At 46.9% G+C, this 22469-nt stretch overlaps 1 long non-coding RNA gene across 2 annotated transcripts in view; it reads left to right on the forward strand.

The window, feature by feature from the left end:
* LOC127471628 (uncharacterized) overlaps window positions 1–18617 on the forward strand; it is a 56315-nt gene extending 37698 nt beyond the window's left edge. For both annotated transcript variants that reach the window (XR_007904710.1, XR_007904709.1), the window contains exons 2-3: window positions 8094–8249; window positions 18373–18617. This is a non-coding gene — a long non-coding RNA (uncharacterized LOC127471628). The remainder of the gene's footprint in view (window positions 1–8093; window positions 8250–18372) is intronic.
* Window positions 18618–22469: the final 3852 nt, after the last annotated feature.

Here is a 22469-nt window from a genome sequence, read left to right on the forward strand (position 1 = left end):
TTGATCACATCTGGCATTTCTTTGATTGCCCCTCCCAGAAATGGTTAAGAGTGTATAAGCAAAAATTGTTTTTCCAAGACAGCAGGAGGAATTTAGCTGAACTAATAATAGTTTGAATTAGAATATTAGGCTTTGATTAGAGGCAGTACTTTGCAGTAAGGACTCACAGGGTCTGCTCTACCACATCATGGCATTTATTTTACACATTCTCTCCTTGCTCTTTGAGTTTGGTTAATGGGATTTAAGAGGTAAAAGTCATCTTGACTGTTTCCTTGAAGAGGAATATTCAGGAGGTAAATCTGATTCTTTAGGTGTTAAATTGTGGATTCTTTAGTTCCTCCTTCACTTTTCTCTCTGTTTCATACTCTTGCCTACATTAATTTTTTATCAGGGACATACCAGAACCTGAACAAGTTCACCCCATTATGTGGTGAGGATTCAAACAGAAAAGGTGAGCAGTGTGTGGCACTGTTTGTTTCTAGCACATAATCAACAACAAATTGCTGGTGGATGCTTGGTTTTACAGTGCCTGTTAAAGCAGTTTTATCCCTGATGCTGAGCAGGCAGCACACCCAAATCTCCAGGTTAAAGAGGTTCATCTTCATTCCCTTTAATGGGAATTCTCAGTTCTTTCTGCTCCATCCTAGAGGTGTCCAGGAGCTCCTGCAGCAGCAGGGAGCTGGGAGGGATGAGATGAGAAAAGCAAGAGGCTGAGAGCCCTTTGGGAAGCTGGGACAGTAATTAAAGGTGGCAGTAATTAGCTGAGGCAAGAGGAGATCCAGTGCCATCAGCAGAGCTCTGGGCTGTCCCCCCTGGTGGGTGGGGTGGGACCTGGGGGGAGCTGGTTCCTGCCTTGGTGCAGTCATGGAACTGCCCTTCTGCCTCAGAGCACTCAGCAGTCACACCTCTCAGTTGCTTTTGTCCTGGCTGTGTTTGGTTTTCATCCAGGAGTTGGGATATGAAGCAGGAGGTCCCCCAAAATCCTGCCCCTGGCAGCCTCAGGTGGGGCTGGGGGCTCCTCCACCTCCGGGTGCTCAGCAGGGTCTTCTGCTCTGTCCTTGGCACTGCCACGAGAGCAGAGGGCTGGGGAGGCTGCAGGATGTTCTGGGGAGGCAGAGCAGCTGCTGGGACCTGTGTGTCTGTAATGGGGTTGTGTCTGAGGTGAGCTGCTCTCTGAGCAGACTGGTGTGAACTGGCTGAAACAGGCACAACATAATGCCAAGGGTCATCTCTTCATTACAATTATCTTCTTGTCCTTCCTGCTCGGTGACATAAAGTTGAGGATGTTCAGGTGAGGGTAAAAAGCTGCAGCCAGTGACAGCCCTGGGAGAGGAGCAGCAGCAGGAGGGGCTGTGCCTGTGCCCTCCCAAACACCCAGCCCTGCTCAGCCACCGCTGGTAAATGGCTCCAGAAATAAAGATCTTTGTTCCAAAGCTCCTTCCAGGTTGCTAAGTGACAGCACCGGGCTTGCCTTGTGCATTCCTTACCTCACCCAGCTCCAAGAGCAAGGCGGGAGATTGTTAAAGGCAGGATAACGTTCAGGGGGGCAGGAATTAAACACATTGTTCTTGTGGGAAATAAATGCATGTTTTGGCTCATGTAAAGAACAGGGAGCACTGAGGGAGGAAGGGGAGGTGGAGCCCTTCCAATGGGGGATGTTCCAGAGAGGAGAGCTGGGACATCCCACTTTTATCACTCTGTGCCCTTCTGTTCCCTCTGGATGTGCAGCTTGTGGTGGAAGTTGCTCCAAGATACTTTTCTGTGTCCTACTGTTGGCTTCTACTTTTGCTTTGCTCCCAGAAATCCCAGGTATCCCTAGAAATGAAGGCATTTTAAAATGCTGCACTTATTCCTCCCTCCAAAGTGTCTCAAACACCAAAATTTGGGTAGGTTTCATCTCCTTTCTCTAGTGTGATTTTCCTTAGGGGTAGAAAGATATCAGTGCACATTTAAAACATATAATAATTGAAAAGAAACTTATCTAAAAGCAGGTTTCCAATTAGACCCTTGTTCAAACCATTTGGCATCATTCCTGTGCTCCTTAGCAAGGAGAGGAGGAATTCAGGGCTGAAAAACCTGAGCTAGTGGAAGGCGACCCTGCCAAAGGATGAGCTTTAAGGTCCCTTCCAACCCAAACTCTTCTGGGATTCTCTGATTTTATTTTGCCTTTCTAACATCCTGGGGGTAAAAAAGGAAATCCAGGGGATGATGCCTCAGCTCCTGCCTTGGATTTGGTTCCGTGATTTAATTATCTTGGTGTATAAAGGAAAATAAAATGTGCCAGATAAACATCTTGGACTCCCCACGGCCTCTCTGGAGGAAGGGACTGGAGTGAGAGGGACTAAAATAGGATTTCTTAATAAAAGCTCATTAACAGAGCCTGTGTGGCTGCCTTAACTATGACAAATATGTATATTTGATGATCACAGGAGAGTGCTCTTCAAATCTAAATAATTCCTGCTGTACAGCTTGCCCAGGAAAAAAATTGTCAGATATTTTCAGTCAACAGCAGTTGGCTTTGCCAGGCTCCTCGTCAGCTGTGATGAGCTATTAGGGGAATGTTTATGGACACAGCAAAAATAAACTCCGAAAAGCATCCATCATCTTTACTGCCCCTTTCCAAAGTGAATGGGCCTATTTTGTCGCTGGAAGAGTTTGCAAAGGTCTGATAGAAGCTGGGAAGATGGAGGTAATTGAGGGGGTTTAGTGCTTTTCCACCCATGGCATCAGGGTTTCAGAGATGGAAGGGGAGATAACTCATCTTCCTGTGGCACTGGCAATGCCCTGCAAAGGCTCCAAAGCACAGAACTGCAGCAATCATCTGGTCCTTTGTTATTTTGGTTCAATATAGATCTTAAAACCTCACTTATCCCCCAAAAAGCTAAATTTTAGCACCCCTCAGGTCACTGTCCCTCAGAACTGTTGGCAAAGGGAAGGGGCTTTGTCATTCCTGTGGTGGTTTGGGGTGTCCTGGGTTGGGTTCCAGAAGTTTCCAGGGCCTGTGTGTTCCTAAGGACAGAAATGCTCTGTGGTGTGGGAGGGCTGTGCCTCTCCCCTCACTCTGAGCTGTCGAGGTGTGCCCAGGTTAATTGGATTTTAATTTAACTAATCTCATTTTAATTTAATCTAATTTTATTAGAATTAGTTCTCTTTAAAAGGCTGAAGTTGATAAAAATTTCAGTTGGTGTGGAGTGGAGAGAGAGAAGAAGGTAACAAAAATCCCACTCTGTCCCACTCAGGGGCTTGGACCACAGTAAAAATCCTTGTTCCCAGGCAGGAGGGAGGTGCTTAAAAGCCACAAAAATTGAAATGAAGCTTTAAAATAATGATTATATTGGAGGCTTGTGCTGCCATCCATTGTGCTTTACCTGATGGGATAATTACCACTGTTACAGAACATTTTAATTACAACACTGAGTCAAACTTGTGCAGCTCCTGAAAGCACCTGACTGCAGAAACTATATTATATATGCAAGATACACTTTTTCTACTCATATTTTCCTTCCTTTATATTTTGCTGTTAACAGAGACCAGTTGCTGCTGTCACATCTCCTGCCTGTTTACAAGTTTCAAGGTTTTTCCAGCGTTGTGTGGGAAAAAGAAATGTTTTCTTTATAGACCTATTAGATTATCAGGGGACTCTGATTTTTATAAACGTGCTTTTTAAATCCATGTGGGCAGAGAAACTCTTTGATAAGGTGACGCTGCAAACTGAGAGTGAGAAAACTGCAGATCGGGGTCATTTAGCAGATTTATGAAGGTTTTCTCAGGGTGAGATTAGAAATGATGCTGGGCTGCAAAGGCAGCTTGGAGAGCAGGACTGGGAGCAGCTTTTCAGAGCTGGAGCAGTGGAGTTTGGAACGAAGTGATACCCCCCTGCTCTGCAGTTGGCTCTGGAAACAACCGTGGAGAGGATAAATCCAAATTCGTTCTGTGTGCCCTGGGCAAGCCTGGCTGGGAAGGTGTGCAAAGCCTGGTGCTCTTTCAGGTTTTCTTTTTGCTGAGAAATGAAGTGGAATTTGCCATTTTTGATAATTGTCCTTTTGGTTTCAGCCTGGGTTACTGATCATTTTTCCTGTGAGTACCTTGCTTTGGCTTCCAGCCTTCCCCTGCCTCTGCCCCACACGCCCAGAGCTGCCTTTGCAAACCCAGCACTGCCTCAAACCACATTTACAGCACAGCCTGGGCACAGAGAGAGCCCTGGGGTGGGACAGGAGCTGGATGCTGAACAGCAGGTGAAACCCAAGGTGGGATAGTCCAAACCTCCATGGGGCTGCAGGGGGAGCAGAGCAGGGCTCGGGTGAACTCTCAGTGTACAATATTTATCCTGAATATTTATAAATCGGTATTCATGAGCGCATGCCTGTTCTAGGAGAATATCATATACCCACAGGTACTTCCCTTTGATGTTTCTTTAGTCTTCAAGATCAAAATCAACCTCGTGGCAAAAAAAAAAACCCATTCTTTGCAAAAAGTCCTTGGCCATTTGTGAGGAACAGTTGGGTTTTCTAACCTGGTGGTGGGTGCTCAGCACCCCTCCCTGCTCCAAACTGCCCAGCAAGGAGGGGATGGATATACCTGGTTTGCATCCTAAAAAGCTGATTTTTGGCCTGAAAACCAAGGAACTGGTGCTCCATTTGCCTCCTTGGTGTGCAGGTGGTTGGGTGGGTCCATGGTGGAGATGAAGGAGCCCAGAGAAGGGTGTGTTGTGTCAGCTGGGGGTGTTTGGGAGCCCTCAGCAGGAACTCCTGAGTGGTGGTGGTGGTGATGATGATGATGATGATGATGATGATGATGAAGAAGAAGCAGCCTGTGGGCCTGGGCAGGGTGTGCTGCAGAGATGGAATGAGGGGACACCATTTTCAGGAAGCAGGAGATGAAAGGAGAGGGAGGTGTTTGCATTTATAGAGCCCCAGAGTGGTTCCTCTTGGGAGGGACCTCAAAGGTCAGCAGGTCTCCCAGGGAACAAGGGACAGGAGGAGAGGGAACGGCCTCAGGCTGTGCCAGGGGAGGGTCAGGTTGGACATCAGGAGGAATTTCTCCCTGGAAAGGGTGGTCAGGCACTGGAAGGGGCTGCCCAGGGAGGTTTGGAGTGCCCAGCCCTGGAGGTGCCCAAGGAAGGCCTGGCTGTGACACTCAGTGCTCTGGGCTGGGGACAAGGTGGAGATGGGGCACAGGGGGTATCCATGGGCTGGGGTTCTATGGACTGGGAGGGCTTTTCCAACCTCGGTGATCCTGGGATTCTTGTTCCAATCCCTTGCCCTGGGCAAGGAAGGAGTAACACACTGACCCTCACACACAGGCAGGACAGTAATTCCAGCAGATTCCCTAAAAGCAGGGACACCTCTGGCCGTTGTGTGTTATTATTTATTTATGACTTGCTGCTTTATTGACACAGAAAACTGTTTTGGAGAGCAGCTGACACAGGTTTTGCAGTTGAATTTTTAGCTGCATGGGGTTGGTGTGTGATGAGAATCTCACCTGATGGGCTGGAAAAGATGCCTCTAATATTCTGTTCTTTGTTACTTCTCTGGAAGGTTCAAATTGTGCTTGGGAAAATGAAGAACAAAAATATGCACAATGACTCCATTAACTCCCTGGCAATTACACTCCAGCTCTTTTCAGGATCACTAAGGAAAATTAGCTCCTTAAAACCTGCCTTAAACCCAGCAAGTTCTTTCCTAAGAAATTAAGGAAGAGGTTGGCAAAAAGGAATTGTTAAATGCATCCTGTTATTAAATCCATCACGCCACCATGAAATAAAGATTTATAGTCGTGCAGTTTGTCATGGGAACGTAATTCTGTGTTTCATGGCTTTACCAGGGAAGGGGTTGTGTTCCAAAATCCAAAATCCATAGATTTTTTTTTTTTTTTTTTAGGGACATGGATAGTGGACCTGTTTCTGGTGGAAATTAGCTGTTGGTTTGAAAGCTGCCCAATTCCATTAAGTCTCATGGAAACTTTGATGGCAAAACAGCAAATAATTATTTTGGTTTGGGTTTCACATTTCTTTGTACCAGCACAAAGTAAAGGGTTTGGGGTCTTTGAAGGGGAAACTTTAGTGCAATCTGCTTCTCATTCATTCTCTGGATCCTTTGACTTCTTTTGCCTGGGGTTTTCCAAGCTGTGTAAGGAGTTTGTCCCGTTCCAAGCATCCCCATGGCCTGGGTGCCTGTGGCAATTCCATAGTGAAAAACTAAGGAGGATATTTCTGGGACACGGGAAAAAGGGAGAGTGAATGGCTCTATATTTTAGAGTCTCCATTATTGTAATCTCTTCCCACTGTGAAAATCTCACTTAAAGTTCCATGGGAACATCTTTTCCTTAAACACAAGTTCCTCACTTTAGCTTTTACTGGGGGGTATTAAAATTACGTGCAGGAAAAGATAACACTTTGTGGCTGTGTAGTAGCTGTTAAGCAGAAAAATCTGGATGTGGATGTTGATGGTTTGCAGATACAGAAATTGTACCACCTGCTGCTGGAAAACATGGAGAGTCCATGAATATTATGGGAACTGCTCTGACAGCTGCTGGAAGGGGAGGGCTGGGAGCAGCTGCCAGCCAAGCAGAGCACTGAGAATATCAGGGAGGCATCGAAGCTCTCTAGGAAACAGGAGCTCAGCTTTGCACCTTGATAGAAATATGTCCAAAATCATGCTAAAAAAGGCAGAAAATGAATTTTAACTGCCTGTTTTCTATGCACAGGAGCTTGCTGAGCTCACCTACACACTGCTGCTGCAAGCACTTGGTTTTATCTCACTTTTCTTCAACTAACACCTTTCTCAGAGGTTTCTGCACCTTTGCAGTGTCCACACAGTGTGTGCCTGTTGTGCCAAATAGGAATTCCCAGGATGGTTACCCCTGGGTGCTCCCTTGGCCTCACCCCTTGCTCTTTGAGCTGCTGATTGTCTCCTGCTCCAGCCCTGACCTGCAGCACCTCAGGGTGCTCAGGGGTTGTCAGGTGAGCTGGTCCTTAGAGCCCTTTAATGCCTTTCAAATAATCCCCTGCTAATGAACACCTAAACTGCTTCCACTGTTAATAAGATAAATCGGTGTTTTCTTGATTCTTATGCACAGTTTATGGTGATTTTAAGCCCTGCAGAAAGTGGCTCTTTCCACGAACAAATCAGGATAATTAGCCGTAGATAGTTATTATGCAAATTTAGCAATCTGCACCTTTGAATGGGAGTGGAGGAGCAGGTTGAGCATAATGCCCGAATTTGGGATGCAAAGGGAGAAGCCGTTCTGGTGTAACCTGTCCAGGTTGTCCTGGCTCGGGATCAGCTGCAGGAATGAATTTGGGAAATGAGCCCCAGCCGTGAGCTCAGCCCGTTCTCCATCCCCAGGTGGGAGCGTGGCTGGGTCGGGTGTCCCTGGATGATTCCAGCCAGCACTTCCCATGGCAGCTGTGAATGGAACAGCCCCAATTCCAGAGGGGAGCGGCTGGGCAGTGTCACAGTGCTGGTAATTAGGGAGAGGAGCTCTAACGAGCTGTGCTGCACAGCTCCGCTCCTGCTTTTCCATTTCCCAGCATGGATGGGGCAATAAAAGGATCGGGGGCTCGTTCTGAGCCTCAGCTAATTAGTGACTGCAGCCGGGGGCTGAGGGATCTGGGGGTTCCCTGCTGGGCTGCCCTGATTTTGGGGCCCCAGCTGGGCTTTGTCAGAGGCTCTTTGTGCTTTGAGCAGAGCAGTGACAGCGCTGGGGGGCTGCAGGAAGAGTTTGGGCTCACACAGAGGCCGTGCCTGAAATAACTGTGTGGTGTTTCAAAGAGTGTCTCCCATCCCTGTCACTCTTCCTGCCCTGGTGGGGCATTTTTTTTTTGACCAAAACCTCATGTCAGTGACATTGCAGAGTTTGGGCAAGTATTGATCTTCCAAGGTTTGTTTAGAAAAATCCTGACTGTGTGGACAATATTCAGTTTTAATGCTTTTACTCCCGTATCTTTTCGTTTAGGTTTCTTTTGAGATGTTTTTTAAAACAGACATAAATACCATCAACGTGGTATTTATGAAACAGAGAGGAATGTTTTGGCTTGCGATACTGCAACATTCAAGCCCCAAATTGATTTATTTTTCCTTGTGTTTTTGCAGAGTTCATCACAGGACACCTCCTGTATCTGCTCTGGTTTGAAACCAAACATACTGAGAAATGTTGAGAAACCCAGGTCCAAGCCATCACCCACTGCTGGAGCCTGTGGGGCTGAGCTGGACCCCCGGGAGGAGCACTCTGTACCACTGCCCTGCCCTGTGAGTATGTTCTTACACTCATTTCTTTGATGTCAGAATTTCATCCATCTGGGCTGTCTCAGTTTTGTTGCTCCGAGTAACCAAGAGCTGACTATTAATTAACACTGAGCACAGTAATTGAGAGCAACCTGCTTGAGATGGTTCCTGTGAGGGGCCTCAGTTCTGCTCCTGCTGCCACACAGTTTGTGACTTCCAGAATCCCAGGCTGGTTGGGGTTGGAAGGGAACCTCTGGAGAACACGTGATCCAACGCCCTGCCCGAGCAGGGTCACCCTGAGCAGGGCACAGGGTCACATCAGGTGGGTTTGAATATCTCATGGGAAGGAGACTCCACAACCTCTCTGGGCACCTGTTCCAGGGCTCTGTCACCCTCACAGTAAAGAAGTTTTCCCTCATATTCCGATGGAACTTTGGCATTCAGTGTGTGCCCTTACCCCTCATCCTGTCCCTGGGCACACACAGAGTGTGGCCCCGTCCTCCTGGTACCTGCCCTGAGACCCTTGTGTGTTGGTGTCTTTTCTCCAGGGGATCATTTGCAGTGGTTTGGGTTTTAATTCCCCCAGCTTGGCTCCTGGCTCCCAAAAGCCCTCTCAGAGTGCACCAGTGGGGGCTGAGCTGCCCTGCCTGGCTCAGGCTCAGCTTCCCCGCAGTGACCTGAGAGCTCAGCTTATCCCAGCCCGGCATCCCCTCGGCCTTCCTGGCAAACTTCAGGAGCAGCTGGGCCTGGGGAGCTCCTGGGTCATTCCCACCTCCCCCCAGGGATGGGAGCAGCAGCTCCTCCACCCGTTCCCTGTTCCCCCCTGCACATCAGGGGCCACACTAACACCAGCTTCATGAATGCAGAATAAAAATGCCTTATGATGTTTTCCCTCAAAACAGAAGGGAAGTCAGATGGATGTAGGATACAAATGAGGGCAGGACATCACAGGCTCTTGTTTCTCTGAGGAGGACAGAGCAAGTTATATTTACATTATGTGCCACGTGCCCCGACTGTCAATATTTTGAAGCTTCTCCACAGACACGCTGAAATCTCCACCTGAACTTTGTCAAACTGTATTATCAGTCAATCTTTTGATTATCATTTGGGGGGAAAAAACCTGCATTTCCATAACAATGGCACTTAAAGACCGGAGATGGTGAACATTCGAGGTCTAATTTTATCCCTGGAAATAAAGATGCGACTTCTCAGGCGAAATATTCGAAACTTGTTTTAAGCAAAGATGTTGGTGGCGAACAGATGGCCCTGTCCCTCCATCCATATTCATGAGTGCATTGATTTCATTATGTCTTCCCCTAGGAAACTCAGCATTTCAGCTTTTATAAGTCTGCCTGGCCATCAAATTGAGCAGTCAGGAGCCCTCTGTCACAGCTCTGTTGCTGTAGAAATTGGGGAAAGTATGTGAGAGGCTTTAGCACTTTTGTCTTGACTTTTATCACCGAGACACCTGTTGTTTTGGGGTGGAAAGCCGAGATTTTTATCATGTGTAACATATGTTGGCTTTGGGTGGATAAAGTGCCACGTTCATTTTAACTGAATTGCTTTAATTTGGTGACGTCCTTGTGCTCTTTAATAACTTTTAGAGGGTTCAAACCTACGAGCGTGAAGCTCCCAGTGCAACCCAGAGCTGCCAAAACCTCTTTGGGGAAATCAGTGGTGGGATTCTCTGCTTGATATATTAATTGCCCAGGATAAATCTCACAAAGCAGCGCTCCCTCAGCTCACAAAGGGAAATAAAACATACAGACAGCACTGCAAATCCAATTTGAAGGGTCTTTTCACACAGGGAGACGTGGTGTTAAGCACTAGTGAAAGCCGAAAATGTTTGGAGGATTTTTTTTTTTAAATCAATTTAGGCTTCTGTGTGGAATTTTTGATTTTTTTTTTTTTCAAAGTTTTGTCCAAAGAGAGAAAAAAAATTCCCCCCGTTTTGTCCCTTTCCCAGTACCATCTAATTGCACAGGTGAGGATACCCAGTGCTGGCTCTAAATACTGCCCTGTGGCTTTTTTGCTGCGGTATTTGGGCAGCCCTGCCCATGTTTGCTGCAGAGCATCCTCTGGGGGGGCTGAGCCTCCTTCCCCAGGGTGAAGCCCAAGAGGGCTGGGAGGTTCAGAGTGGGAGCCCATCCGTGGTGTCCTGGGTGGGTCCGGGGCTGGGGAGAGCCTGGGTGGGAGCAGGAGGAGCCGAGGGGCTGCTGGATGGATGGCAGCAGCAGTGTCCCTGCACTCAGCCCTGCATTCAGCACCCACCTCTTTTTTAAGGCAAGTTCAGCAGCTGCTCCTTTGATTTGCAAAATGAGGTTTAGTTCCAAAGAATAGGCCAAGGCTGAGGGGATTCTGTAGGTTTGGGACTTGGGATTGCTTTTATCTTCCTCTTTTTGTCACTTCTCCCCTTTCTTTCGGCCCAGAAGTATTTCTGTGAGCTCTTCAAAAGCCGGGCTGCTGTTGTACCCGGGCTCCAAAGAGCCTTAAAAGTGCCATTTAAATTCAGATCTTTTGCAAGGCTTAAAGGGAGAAAAGTTTTTAAGACGTTTCCTGCTCGGACATAATCGATCAGCAGCAGGGGGGGGGGATCCCAGAAATGCTCTTCTGGGGACATTTGGTGAAGCCAAATGAAATTCCAGCAGCCTAAGGTGACAGTTTAAGCTGTCAAGTGAACACAGACAGCATTTGACCATGACAATAGAGTCTCCATTTTGCTATTTTACTGCTTTTCTCAAATTAAAAAGAGGTTTAATATTCTCCTGTTTGGTTTCTGTGATCAAAGGTACAGTTTAATTAATCAAATCAGCACAACTACCATATTTTTTTTGCATTTTGGAACTGTCAGTTTAGTGTTCAGCTCCCAAAGGGTACTCGAAGGATCATTTAATTTTAAAATGATTGTAGCTTGAAATAACTTAAAAGGCACTAATATATTTAATCAAGGGAGGTAACTGGTAATAGAGAAATAAATCATTCATGCATATAAATAGCAGGGCTCCCACGAGTGTGGGAAGCCAACAGGGAAAATATTTAGGGCTCAGTTGTTTCCTCTGCCCCCTTTGTGCCCGTGTCAGTGGAGCTGAAAGCCCTGGGATGTTTTGTCAAAGGGCAAAATTAGGGTTTTTCTGTACCCAGTGTACCAGGATGTCCTGTCAGGTATCTATGGCCAGCCTGGGCATGTTTTATCCACACTGAGGATCCAGTGTGTTCTGATGTGAGCAGTTCACTGCCTCTCCAAATGTCAGTGTTGCCTGAACAGCCCTAATTTCCCTCTCTCTTCTCCTTCACTGAGTGAGAACAGACAAAAAGAGCCTCCTGTGGCCCTGCAGTTCCAGCACCTTTGCTGAGCCCAAGTGGGAAAAGCTGATTTACATCAGGTACCACTGAATTTACTTGACTTTGCTGTGCCAATAAATCTCTCCAGCAGTGCTTTGCTGGGGTGGTTGGTTAGAAAAGGCTCAGGAAAGCTCAGTTTAGCAGGTGGAACAGCAGGGGTGGGCTTAGATTGTGCCCTGAGAGAGCTACCACTGAGCCCTAAGGATGGCATCACCTTTATAATGTCACCTTCCTAATGATGGCACCTCAGTGTTCCCAAAAGTCCCAGGGGAGGCCTTGGCCAGGCCAATCTCCTTGGACCTGATTCCTGGTAGTTTCTGAAATCCACATTTCTCTTGGTTCTTAGTTGTTGCTTTATTTTGTGCTTGTTTTATTTTTGACAGATTTAATTATTATTTTATATCTGTATATATTATCATATATTATTTAGATGCATTTATATATTCTATATATTATATATATCTCATATATTATTTAGATGGGTTTTGCTGTATTGATTGTTATGTAGAACATTATGCATATGATGATACAATACAAGAGTATTGTACTATCTGCTGCACTCCCAGCAGTCTGTCTCAAAAAATTAGGGCTCACTCTCTCCTCCCAACTATTCCAAGACAAGTCAGGTCCCCATGAGGTGGCCCTTATTTTATATTTATCTATACTGTGTTAATTACTTTCTATAATATGATGTTTTACAGCCCAAGAGGGTTTTTCCCAGCAGTTTGCCACAACCAACTGGGGCTCTCTCTCTGCTCCCAGCTATTCCAAGGCAATTCAATTCCCATCAAGAGCACTTCCCCTGCACTTGAACACCTGAGACACTCCAAACCTGTGAATCTTTTGACAAAACACCCACCACAAACTTTGTGTGTGTGTGTGCTCTGCAGGAGTGTTTTCATCTGTAATTTGCAAATCTCTTGGGGGGCAGAAGCAGCAGGTCCCAGTTCCTGGGATTGTCCCCTTTTCCTGTCCCACTTTCCCTGTGACCCCATTAATTAACACTCGTGGTTATGAACTATGTGCAGGAATTCACCACAGAAAATGAGGCAGGGGGGTGATGCTCCCTATAAAAGGGACCAGAGACAAGGAAAACTGATTTAACCAGAAGGGATAATCCCACACCTTTTATCCAATATCCAGAGGGTCAACTTGCTGATTAATCAAGCACAAAGAGTTTTCTTAAAAACTGCCTATTCTGGGTTATCTTTCCCCCTTGAATGAAGTTATTAAGTTAATTCAAAGATTTTTCAAAGTGGTTTGATGAAAAATTAATTTCTAGGAAAAAAAAAAGAAAAGAGAGATGGCAGGTCATAAATATAAGAGAGCTCCCATCTGTTCGTGGCCCATGACTCAGGGCTGTGTGCACACACCTGGAGGAAAGATGAATAACCTGAAAATCCTGCCAGAAGAGCTTTTCAGAACGTTGGGATCAGGCAGGAGCCTGATCAAGGTCATTTAGGATTCCCATAAAATACCAGCTTGTTAGGAGTGACATTTTGGTGGTGTCAGTGCCTCCCTGGGAGCATTAATGGGAAGGAGTGGGACTGCAGTGGTCTGAAATCAGAGGGGTTTGGGGTTTATTGGGGCTGGAATCTGGATTTAATGTGCTGGAAGTGTCCCATCCTTGGAAGTGTCCAAGGCCAGGCTGGACAGGGCTTGGAGCAACCTGGGCTAGTGGGAGGTGTCCCTGCCCATGGCAGGGGGTGGCACTGGATGGGCTTTAAGGTCCCTTCCAACCCAAACCAGTCTGTGGCTCCATGATAATAATAATAATAAGGGGATTTGTGCATGGAAATGTTGAAGATGTCCAAAACAGGGACAGGCAACACAGGCTGAGGGTTCCAGGGTTTCAGTTCCTCTTCTCTGGTGAAGCTCTGCAATCTCTCTGTGTTTTCTGATTTGTGTTGACCCTCCTTTGGAGGGAAGGTCCAGTTCTCTACTCCCTTAGTTTTAAATGCACACAAACTGCTTTCATGAGACAGGGATTTCATGGGTAGAACTCAAGTAATTCCATAGAAGAGCTGGAGAAACTCGTTTCCTGGGTATCCCTCACGTTTCTTAAAGTAGCATCCCCAAATCTGGGCGTGTTCCATGGAATCCCAAGGCTGTGGCTGCCATTCCACCCGGGCTGAGGGATCAGCCCCTTTCCTGGGCTCTCCAGCCCACAAAGCATTTTTACCTGCAGCAAACAAGGCCAAGGCAAAACTGTCTGACAAACCCTTGCTAGACTTTATCCCTGTGTGTGGAGGGGAGTGTGGCAGGTCCTGTGCTGTGTCCCTCCAGAGGGTGGGAGGGTGTTATTCTCACTGGCATATTGTGCGTGGGAGAGTGGGGAAAAAAAACCAGCCACCAAACTGAAATGGCATTTCAAGTTAACCAGCCTTTCCAAAGGCATCTCTGATTAAACAGATGTGGGTTAAATAATTTAAATTCTCTGCACCCTTCAGCGTAGAAATGGTAAAAATGTGGAAGTACCTTCAGCTTGCTGAAAGTCTGGAGGAAAGAGACTCTGAGGTGACTTTGGTTTGGTGTATCCTGGAATAGAATCATGGACTATCCAGGGTTTGAAGGGACTCACCAGGATCATCAAGTCCAATAACAACAGAAGTGGTGCTGGCTGTGCTGTCAGGCCTGAAAAGTAATGATTGATGTGTGAAAAAAAAGTCTGCTGTATAAACTTTAAGGGTTTTTAATTTAGTTTTGTTGGTTTGGCTCTCTCATTCCTCTCTTTGGAGACAAAAAAAGAAAAGCACGTGGAGGGGAGTGACCTTTTCCATGAGGGGGAATTGAACTGGAAGAGGTTTTATCCATCTTTGTTAATTTTTGGGATGTCAGAGCATTATGTTAATGTTTCTTGCAAGGTAAAAGATGATCAAAATCCTGTTAGCCCTGGAATGCTCCACCCTGGGCAAGTCTTGAGTGATGTCCAGGTCTTTGTGGGCTCAGGAGGAGGTTTGGGAGGTAAAGTTTTCGGTGAGGAAAGCTTTTAAAGAGGCTCTGTGAAGTGTTTCTACGTGGAAATCAAGGAAGGGTGAGTGCATTGCTGGTGGCTTTATTCCTGTTCAGCTCTATCCCAGCAAAAATAAAAGCAGCTTTTGGTATTGCATCCTCATTTACAGGGCAATAAAATTCCAGGGAAAAGCAGCAATGCTTCATAAAAGTACAAACAAAGCAAATGCCTCTCCTGGGATGTGTCCAGCCAGCAGAGACTGTTTGGAAGGAGAAGTGTTTGGCTCGGGTGGGAAGTGCAGGATGGTGACGTTACAAAAATCAGTGGACATGAAATGAGTTAATAGAGGTGGAAGTTTTCCCCTCTGGGCACTGCCAAAGGGTTTCAGGGGCAGAATTTTCCCAGGAAACTTTTCATCTGATGCTGCTGATGGTTTTTATCTTGATATTAATTGAGATTTTGGTAACATCGAGGTGACATCTCCGATGTGCTGTGGCCACACAGGGTCCTGCCTGTCAGGGGGTGGGTGCTGACAGGGGAGTAGGGTTTGGGTGTAGTTTGGCTGTGCCTCCAAGCCCAGGGAGACCATGATCCGTGATGATTCCAGGCTGGAGCTGACTCTGGGAGTGTGCTCCCTTAGGTGGATAAACCTTGGATCCATCCATCCATCCATCCATCCATCCATCCATTCATCCCCATGATTCATTGTGTGTTCCCAGCACGTGGTGCAGTGTTTTGTGTTGGAGCTGTTCTTCCAGCACACACTGGTGTTCATCTGGGGAGTGTTTGCAAATGATTGAACATTTTAATCTCTTTCCTGCCTTCCCTCTCGTGGATTCCAGTGATGTGCATCCAGCAGCAGCCGCAGGGCTCTTACCCCAGAGGGATTTATGGGCTGTGGAATGAGGCATTCCCACTGTAATTTCTTTTTCATCTTTATCTTCTCCCACTATATCCTCATCTCTGGGCTGCTCTGAGACAGCATTTCCAGCACTTCTGCTCCCGGAGGCTCCTTCTCCAGCCCAGCCCTGGTCTTTGGCAGGAGCTTCCCAAGAGCCAGTGCTGTTAATGCAAAGTGTGAATCCTTCCCTGGGGGTTGTCAGCACCTCTGGGTGAGTGTGTGATGCTGTGTGAGTGAGTGCAGAGGGACCAACACAATGTTCCCCTCCCAGCCATGCTTTAAACTGTGTTCTCTCACCTGGGCAGCCTCGTGCTCAGCAGTGATGCACTCGTGGTAGAGCTGCTGGGGAGAAATCCCTGCTGGGAATGGGGGAATGGTGGAATGTTTGAATTTAATCTGAGTTAAATTATTAACCTGCCCACGGAATGGTGGCCAAACGGCCACAACCATTGGGATAAAACTTTTGTTCCTCTACCCTGCCCTCTGTGGCCCCAGTGCCAGCAGGGGTGTGATTCCAGAGAAGTGCTGCTTTGGGCAAAAGGCTCATTGTCCTGAAGACTGAGTCTGTGTGTGGTGAAGTGGGATCACTCCTGGACTGTCCCTCACTGCACAGCCCTGGGTGTGGCTGTGCTGACACTGCTCAGCTCCCTTCGGCCCCACAAGGGCTGGGTTTGCTGGGTTGGCCCACTCTGGCCATCACATGTGAGGCAGTCACCTCCCATGTTCTGTGGATCACTCACTTTCCACTCTAAACCAGTTTTCTCAGCAGTTTTTCTTCCCCAGTGGTGCCAGTTTTAGCTCTGTATCATTTTCTCCTGCAGACACCAGTCCTGAGCCTCCTTCGTGCAGGTGTGCGTGTCTAGAAAATGCATTTAATGCTTCAGAATGTTCCACCTCCCTCCAGCCGGGCTCAGAGCCCACCTGATCCCCAGCACTGGGTCTGATATTCTAATTTCTGGTTTCTTGTTCCCCAAAGCCTGCAGTCACAGTGTCTGTTCACAGAGGCTCAGGCTGCTGCCTCTCAGGGGGCTTTGCTTTAGTTTGGGGTTTTTTTGAGGCAGTTGGCAAGAACAGCTGGTTCTAAAAGCTAAACAAATTTCCTTCCTAACCTGTGGCTCTACCACCTTCCCCCCAGTGTGTGTCTGAGCCAGGAATGCTGCTCATCTGCAGGGCCTTTCCTTGGAGACCTGGCTGATGCCCCTCCAGCTCCTGCTGTGGGAATGAGGTTGGGTTTGTGCTTGGTTTTACCTCCGTTTGCAGGGCTGGGAACAATGACCTGTGGCTCCCTTCCCAAATGCAAACCAGCAAACTCCCTCCAGCCCACCAACACGATTCCCTGTCCTGCCTGCATGGAATAATTGCAGCCTTTCCTCCACTCTCCCATCTTGGTATTGTTCTCCTGAATATCACCTGGGACGTCTTTACTGTCATGACACTTTTTCTTAGTGCACAATTAGAATTATAACACCTTTTGCATTATCCTCTGAAAAGCATTTGATATAATTAAAGGGCCGGACTTGCTCTGAAATAACAAAATTTTGGCAAGGAACAGTGTTCCAGATGAATTGTTTTTAAGGCAGATTATGCTAGCAGGTGGGGTTGTACCTCAGGCTGGAGAAGTAGGACACATTCCTTATTTGCTGTCAGCTTTCCTTTTGTGCCTCATGCAGATTTGTCTGATTCCAGCACTGGAGAGGGAAGCCTTGATTTAGGAATCTGTGTCTCAGTAAAATGACAAATGTTGGTGGGAGGCTCTCACCTTTCTCCTCCAGTGACTCTGCTGCCTTTGCTGTGATTTGAGGCAGAGAAATGGATTAATTATTGGGAAGGGTGACAAATGCACCCTATGCAATCCCACCCTGTCCCATGGAGCCAGCTGGTTCCTGCTGGGATGCTGGGCTGGAATAAAGGAAACCAGCCAGGTCTCAAAGCCCAGCATTATCCCTGACCTGCCAGAGTTGAAAGGTGTTGTCATAGCCCTGTAAAATGTGATGTCATACAGGTGTTCCAGCTTCCACTTAGAGAGAAAATCAAGCTCCTGTTGAGGGGGGAATAAAAGGTGCCTCAGAATCCCAATTGTAAAGACAATATAACTAATTAAAAAAGAATAAAAACATCCTGTGGTGATTAAGGCAATCTTAAAATTTGCAAGGGCTGGGAGGAGAGCAGCCTTGGGCCTGGTTTTTGGCTGCCTGGGGCTGGCAGCTGGTTTTGGGAATGCCTTGGGTATCATTTTTCACCTTCTGTTTGTATGTCCAAGTCTTAGTGAAATGAGTTTTAGGTCCAATTTGAAGTCCTGAAAATCTTTGTCACGAATAAGGCAGCGTTTATTAGGTGGTTCCACACTAATTGGGATTTTTCTGTTTCTACCCTACTTTTACAGCCCTTAAAAATCTTTCCCTTTTCTTCAAACTGCACCGAGTTATCTCCATACTGTAAAACACCAGGGGGAAATTGTGCTGTGCTTCTCCTGGTGACCTGGATAACACCTCTTACGAGGTGCAGGCTCAGAAAACATGAAAAGGAGTTCAAGGGAACCCGGGAAACTTCCCTCAAGGTTGTGGTGAAGAACAGCTGCTTTGGCAGAGCTGCTGGATCCTGGGGTGCAACCAGAGCAGCACGTGGGGCTGAGCTGCTCCTGTGCAGCCTCAGTGCAGACAATGAACTGGGGACCTTCAGGGAGTGCTGGAAGGCTGGGACAGGCATTCCCTGTTGTGTGGAGCATGGGAAGTGTTGGATGGATGTTCACATTCCTTGTTCCTCCCTGGAGTGCTGCAGTTTGGCTTTCCAGGGGTTGGAGGTGGGAATGGCTGTATTGAGTGTCCCTGGAATCCATTCAGGGTGATCAGGTTATATCAGATTATATCCATCCGATCTGGGGATCAAAACAAAGAAAAAGAGAATTGAGGCACTGTCCAGCTTCTGGATTTTCTTAATTTTTTCTTTCATAGAAGGAATCAAATCCCATCTCACCATCCTGGCAGAATGGATTAAAATGAACCACAGTGTGTTTGTGCTCAGAAACCTGCCCTGGTGTCCTTTGGCTGCTGGAGGTACTTCCATTTTCTCTGAGGGTGGAGCTGATGAGGTGTATTTTGCTGCAGTATCAGCTACCTGATAATTTAACTTCCCTTATCCCATTATGGTGCTAAGCAACATTTGAAGGGATCATGAGTTTCCTTTTTGCTATGGGTGCCTGGAGAGCATGTACAGTCTTTATAATAAGCTTTAAATCTAAATAAAAAGTTAAGTATATAGCACTCTAAGTCTTCCCAGCACTTTAATAGATTTATTTAATCATCCTTTATGAGCCAGGCCAGCAGTTACAACCTCCCTGGTCCCGAGGGGTGATGATGGATCAGCAGAGGGAGGGATTGCTTTGCTCAGGAGAAATGGCACTGGAGCAGGAGGGCAGTGGGAGAATCTCCCACTTAATGACCCTGGTTTGATATCAGTCCCCAGCCCTGGTTTGGGGCAGGTGTTGCCCCTCCTGGGGGTCAGGCAGAGAGGGAATGTAGATCACACCAGGACCACAGGGAAAAGCAGCCTCACAGGCCCCTGCTGGTTTTCCTCAGAGCCAGGATCTGGCTCATGGTTTGCAAGCTCTGCCAGGCTAAATTAGCTGCTGATTTGTCATCTAGGCAGGAGAGCCCCAAAAACGTTTGGAAATGCAGTTCCCACCCTACATATTTCCCATCTGATTCCCACAAAATCCACAGCACACCAACCATGGTGAGTACCTGGACAGGGTTATTTAATCACCTCATAAAAAAATGGAAACAGATACTTAATGAATCAAAGTACACTCAGATTAAATGATCAGAAATTCCTAGTTAATCACCAGAAAGGAAACTAATTAAATTACCATTCAGCTTTTATGGGGGCCTTGGGATGGTGAGCTGAAATAAGTCCCTTCAATCACTTTTTTCATTAGATGGGACAGGCATATTCAAGGTTAGTGAAGATAAATGGGATGTTCTTTGCTTGCTCTTGAAATTATAGTATTTAAATAGCATTTTATGCTTCACCACTTAATGCTAAACCTGAGGTAGCTGCAAGGAGAAGCTGTGGCAGAGGAGGCTTAGCAGGGAGACACGGGAGGAAGGTGAGAATTGTGGGATATGTGAATCGAGATTTACGAGGCTTTCATTTAATTACTATTTAAATTTCTAATTGGATTTTGCCTTCAGAAACGAGGTAGATCAGTGATACTGGAAGGGAATGAGACAACTCCTGTGTTGACTCAGGCCCTTGGGAAGCACTGAAGGGTTAAGGTGGTGTGTGGTGTCCCGCTGACTCCGATGGCATCCAACCCTTCCCACATCAAAGAGGGAAAGACTGTGATGGTGTATTTTGTTCAAAGTGTGGGATTTTAGTAGCAAGAGAGCAAATTCCTATTTTTGGGGGCAGCTCTGTGTCCTTAGGAGCCACCAGTGTGGCTTTGTGGTGATGGAACCTCAGCGGGTGGGTCAGGTTCTCCTCCAGCAGGTCCTGCCTGCCTTTGGGTTTGTCCTTGGCTTTTTATCCCTGTCATTTGTTCTGATGTTGAAGGGAATGTTCTGTCAGGGTTCTAAATGGAATATCTGTGGTGTCAGTGGCAGCAGCTCCTGCTGAGCCCTGGGAAGGCAGAGGGGATGCTCCATCCTTCCTCCCTGCCCGTGTCCCCTCCTGTCCCCACAGCCCTGCTGGGTCCCTGCTGGGATGGTGCTGTTGTGCTGTTCCAGCACACAGGAATTTTCCTGTCCCTGGACTTCATCCCTGTGAGATTTCTGAGGGGCAGAGCTGCTGTTTCAGGGCTGGGGAACAAAGCTGCTGCAGCCCCAGGAGGTGCTCCCTGAGTGGAAGGGAAATCTCCCAGCGCTTCAGAGCTGGAGGTAAAACACTCCTGGAACATGTAAGGGCTCCTACAGAGAGCAAAGAGGAGGAAATCTTACTTTAAGCATGAGTCTGCATATTTTGGTGTTCTTTTGGTTGGGTTTTTTTAAAAGGCAAACCTTTACAGGCTCACAAAAGTAACAAAAGATCCAGTGATATCCCTTCAGCTCCCTGAAAAGGAGGATTTTCAGCAGAAAGTGAAATCAGTGAAATCCTTTCACTTTCTTTCTTAGGTTTTTAACAACCATACCCGAGGTTTCTGACACCCAGAAAAGTTAAGAAAAGAAAACTCAGCTGCAGGGTTTCATGGGTTTCAAAGCAGGGCACAATCAAGTCAAAATAATCTAACTTTAAAATCTGGGGGCTTTTCATTCCCACTGAGCTTTTCTCGCTGAGGGAGATGCTGGAGAGACACCAGGTCACTGAGATTCCTTGTTAAATGGGTGCAGTTTTACTTACAAGAACAATAAACAGCCTTTTGTGGGGAATGATCGACTGTGACAATATTTGCTATCTGAAGCCCACAGAGCCTTGGAGTGCTGCTGATTTTGTTTTCTATTAATATGGGTAATTATGTTTACTCTGCCACTTGGGATCGTATCATCATGGAAATAATTAGTACATTTCCAGATACTTTGATAGATCTCAAAATTTCCTCTAAAAGACTCAGAATACAAACACTGAAGACAAGAAAGGCGCTTAATAATATTATTGTTCGATTTAAATATATTTAGATCAGTATCAGCGTTGGGAGGGAGGTGGCTCATGGCTTTGAAGCAGAGCTGAATATTCCTTCCTGAGTTAGAGAAAAACACTGTCTCATGTTCTTCTAGCAGGGATAAAAGACCTGGAGAGAAACTCTGGAGCAGGACTGTCAGCTGGAGCCTTCCTCACCTCCAACACCTCCTTCCCAGCCCTTCCTGTAGGTTTAGGTGCAGGGAATGGCTCCAGGTGTTCATCCAGGTGCTGGCTCAGCCCTTTCACACCCTATTCCTTGGGAGGTGTCTTTTGGGTGGGGAGGATCCAGGAGTTGCATCCTGGCTCACTGTTTCCTTGGGAGAGAATTTCTCTTTTTGTCTGCCTAGGAGGGATTTGGGAGGTTTTTTTTCCCCATCTGTTCTTTTGCTTTGTAACCAGAGCAAAGGAATTCCCGAAGAGTTTGGGTGAACCCATCATGTTGGTGACCGAGAACTGAAGATATTTTGGGGGGATGAGGGATTAGCCATGATAATCCATTAGGCAAACTTCCCACGTGCTTCTTGCAGTGAGGAAAAACTCTTTTTGGATGTCTTTTCAAACAGCTGGTTATAAAACAGGATTTGTGTAGCCTGGTTTCCACAACCTCTTGCTTTAATGATGTGGTTTATGTCTCCATAGCTTTCATCCATCTTCAGTGGTAATGAGCAGGGAGCAATTAGCAATTAGTTAGCTCAGCAGTTTCTGGGAGAAGGGCCTCCTGCCCCCCCACCCCGGGGGGATGTTGTGGCCTTTCTTCAGCAGACTGTGCTTTGAAGCTCCCAAGGACACTGTGGCTTTTGGGATCTGGAGAGAGGACACTGTCCTGGGAGCTGCAGAGCATCTGCTGCCCCAGCTACTCCAGCTGCTCACCCCCATCCCTCCAGGGATTTGGGCCCCACAAATGTCCCCTGTGCCTGGCTGGAGCTGCAGGGGGGTGGCTGGACCCTCACTGGGGTAGGAGACAGGGTGGGGAGCTCTGGGAACCCCTCCTGGGCAGCCTGGGGTGAAGGGTCCTGGTGGCTCCACTGATCCCCCTCCTGAGCTGGCTTCCATATCCACAGGGTCTCTGAGGCTGGAAAAGACCTCCAGGAACACTGAGCCCAACCTTTGGCTGATCCCCACCTGCAGCTTTCGTGTTCCAAGGCACCAACACAGGCTTTAGGAAAAAATAACCCTGCAAAAATGAGGCGTTAGAACATGGTCTGTGGGTGCATTTTGTCTGTAGGTGCCACATTCTGTTAATCACTGTTAATGATACAGATGTAGGTGAGCACATCTGCACATTTTACACAGATATATTGTGCTGTTGCTCTGTCCTCCTGCTCTGCAAGTAAAGTTTTAGTGAGGGCAAAAAGCAAAGAAGAGACTGGAAGAAAGAATTAAAAAAAATAAATTCAAACATCCACTAAATAAATTTCAATAGCAAGGCATTTTG

This window comes from Manacus candei, unplaced genomic scaffold (genome assembly GCF_025592945.1).
Source record: "Manacus candei isolate 608988 ecotype Guabito, Panama unplaced genomic scaffold, ASM2559294v1 h1tg000025l, whole genome shotgun sequence".
Classification (NCBI taxonomy): domain Eukaryota; kingdom Metazoa; phylum Chordata; class Aves; order Passeriformes; family Pipridae; genus Manacus; species Manacus candei.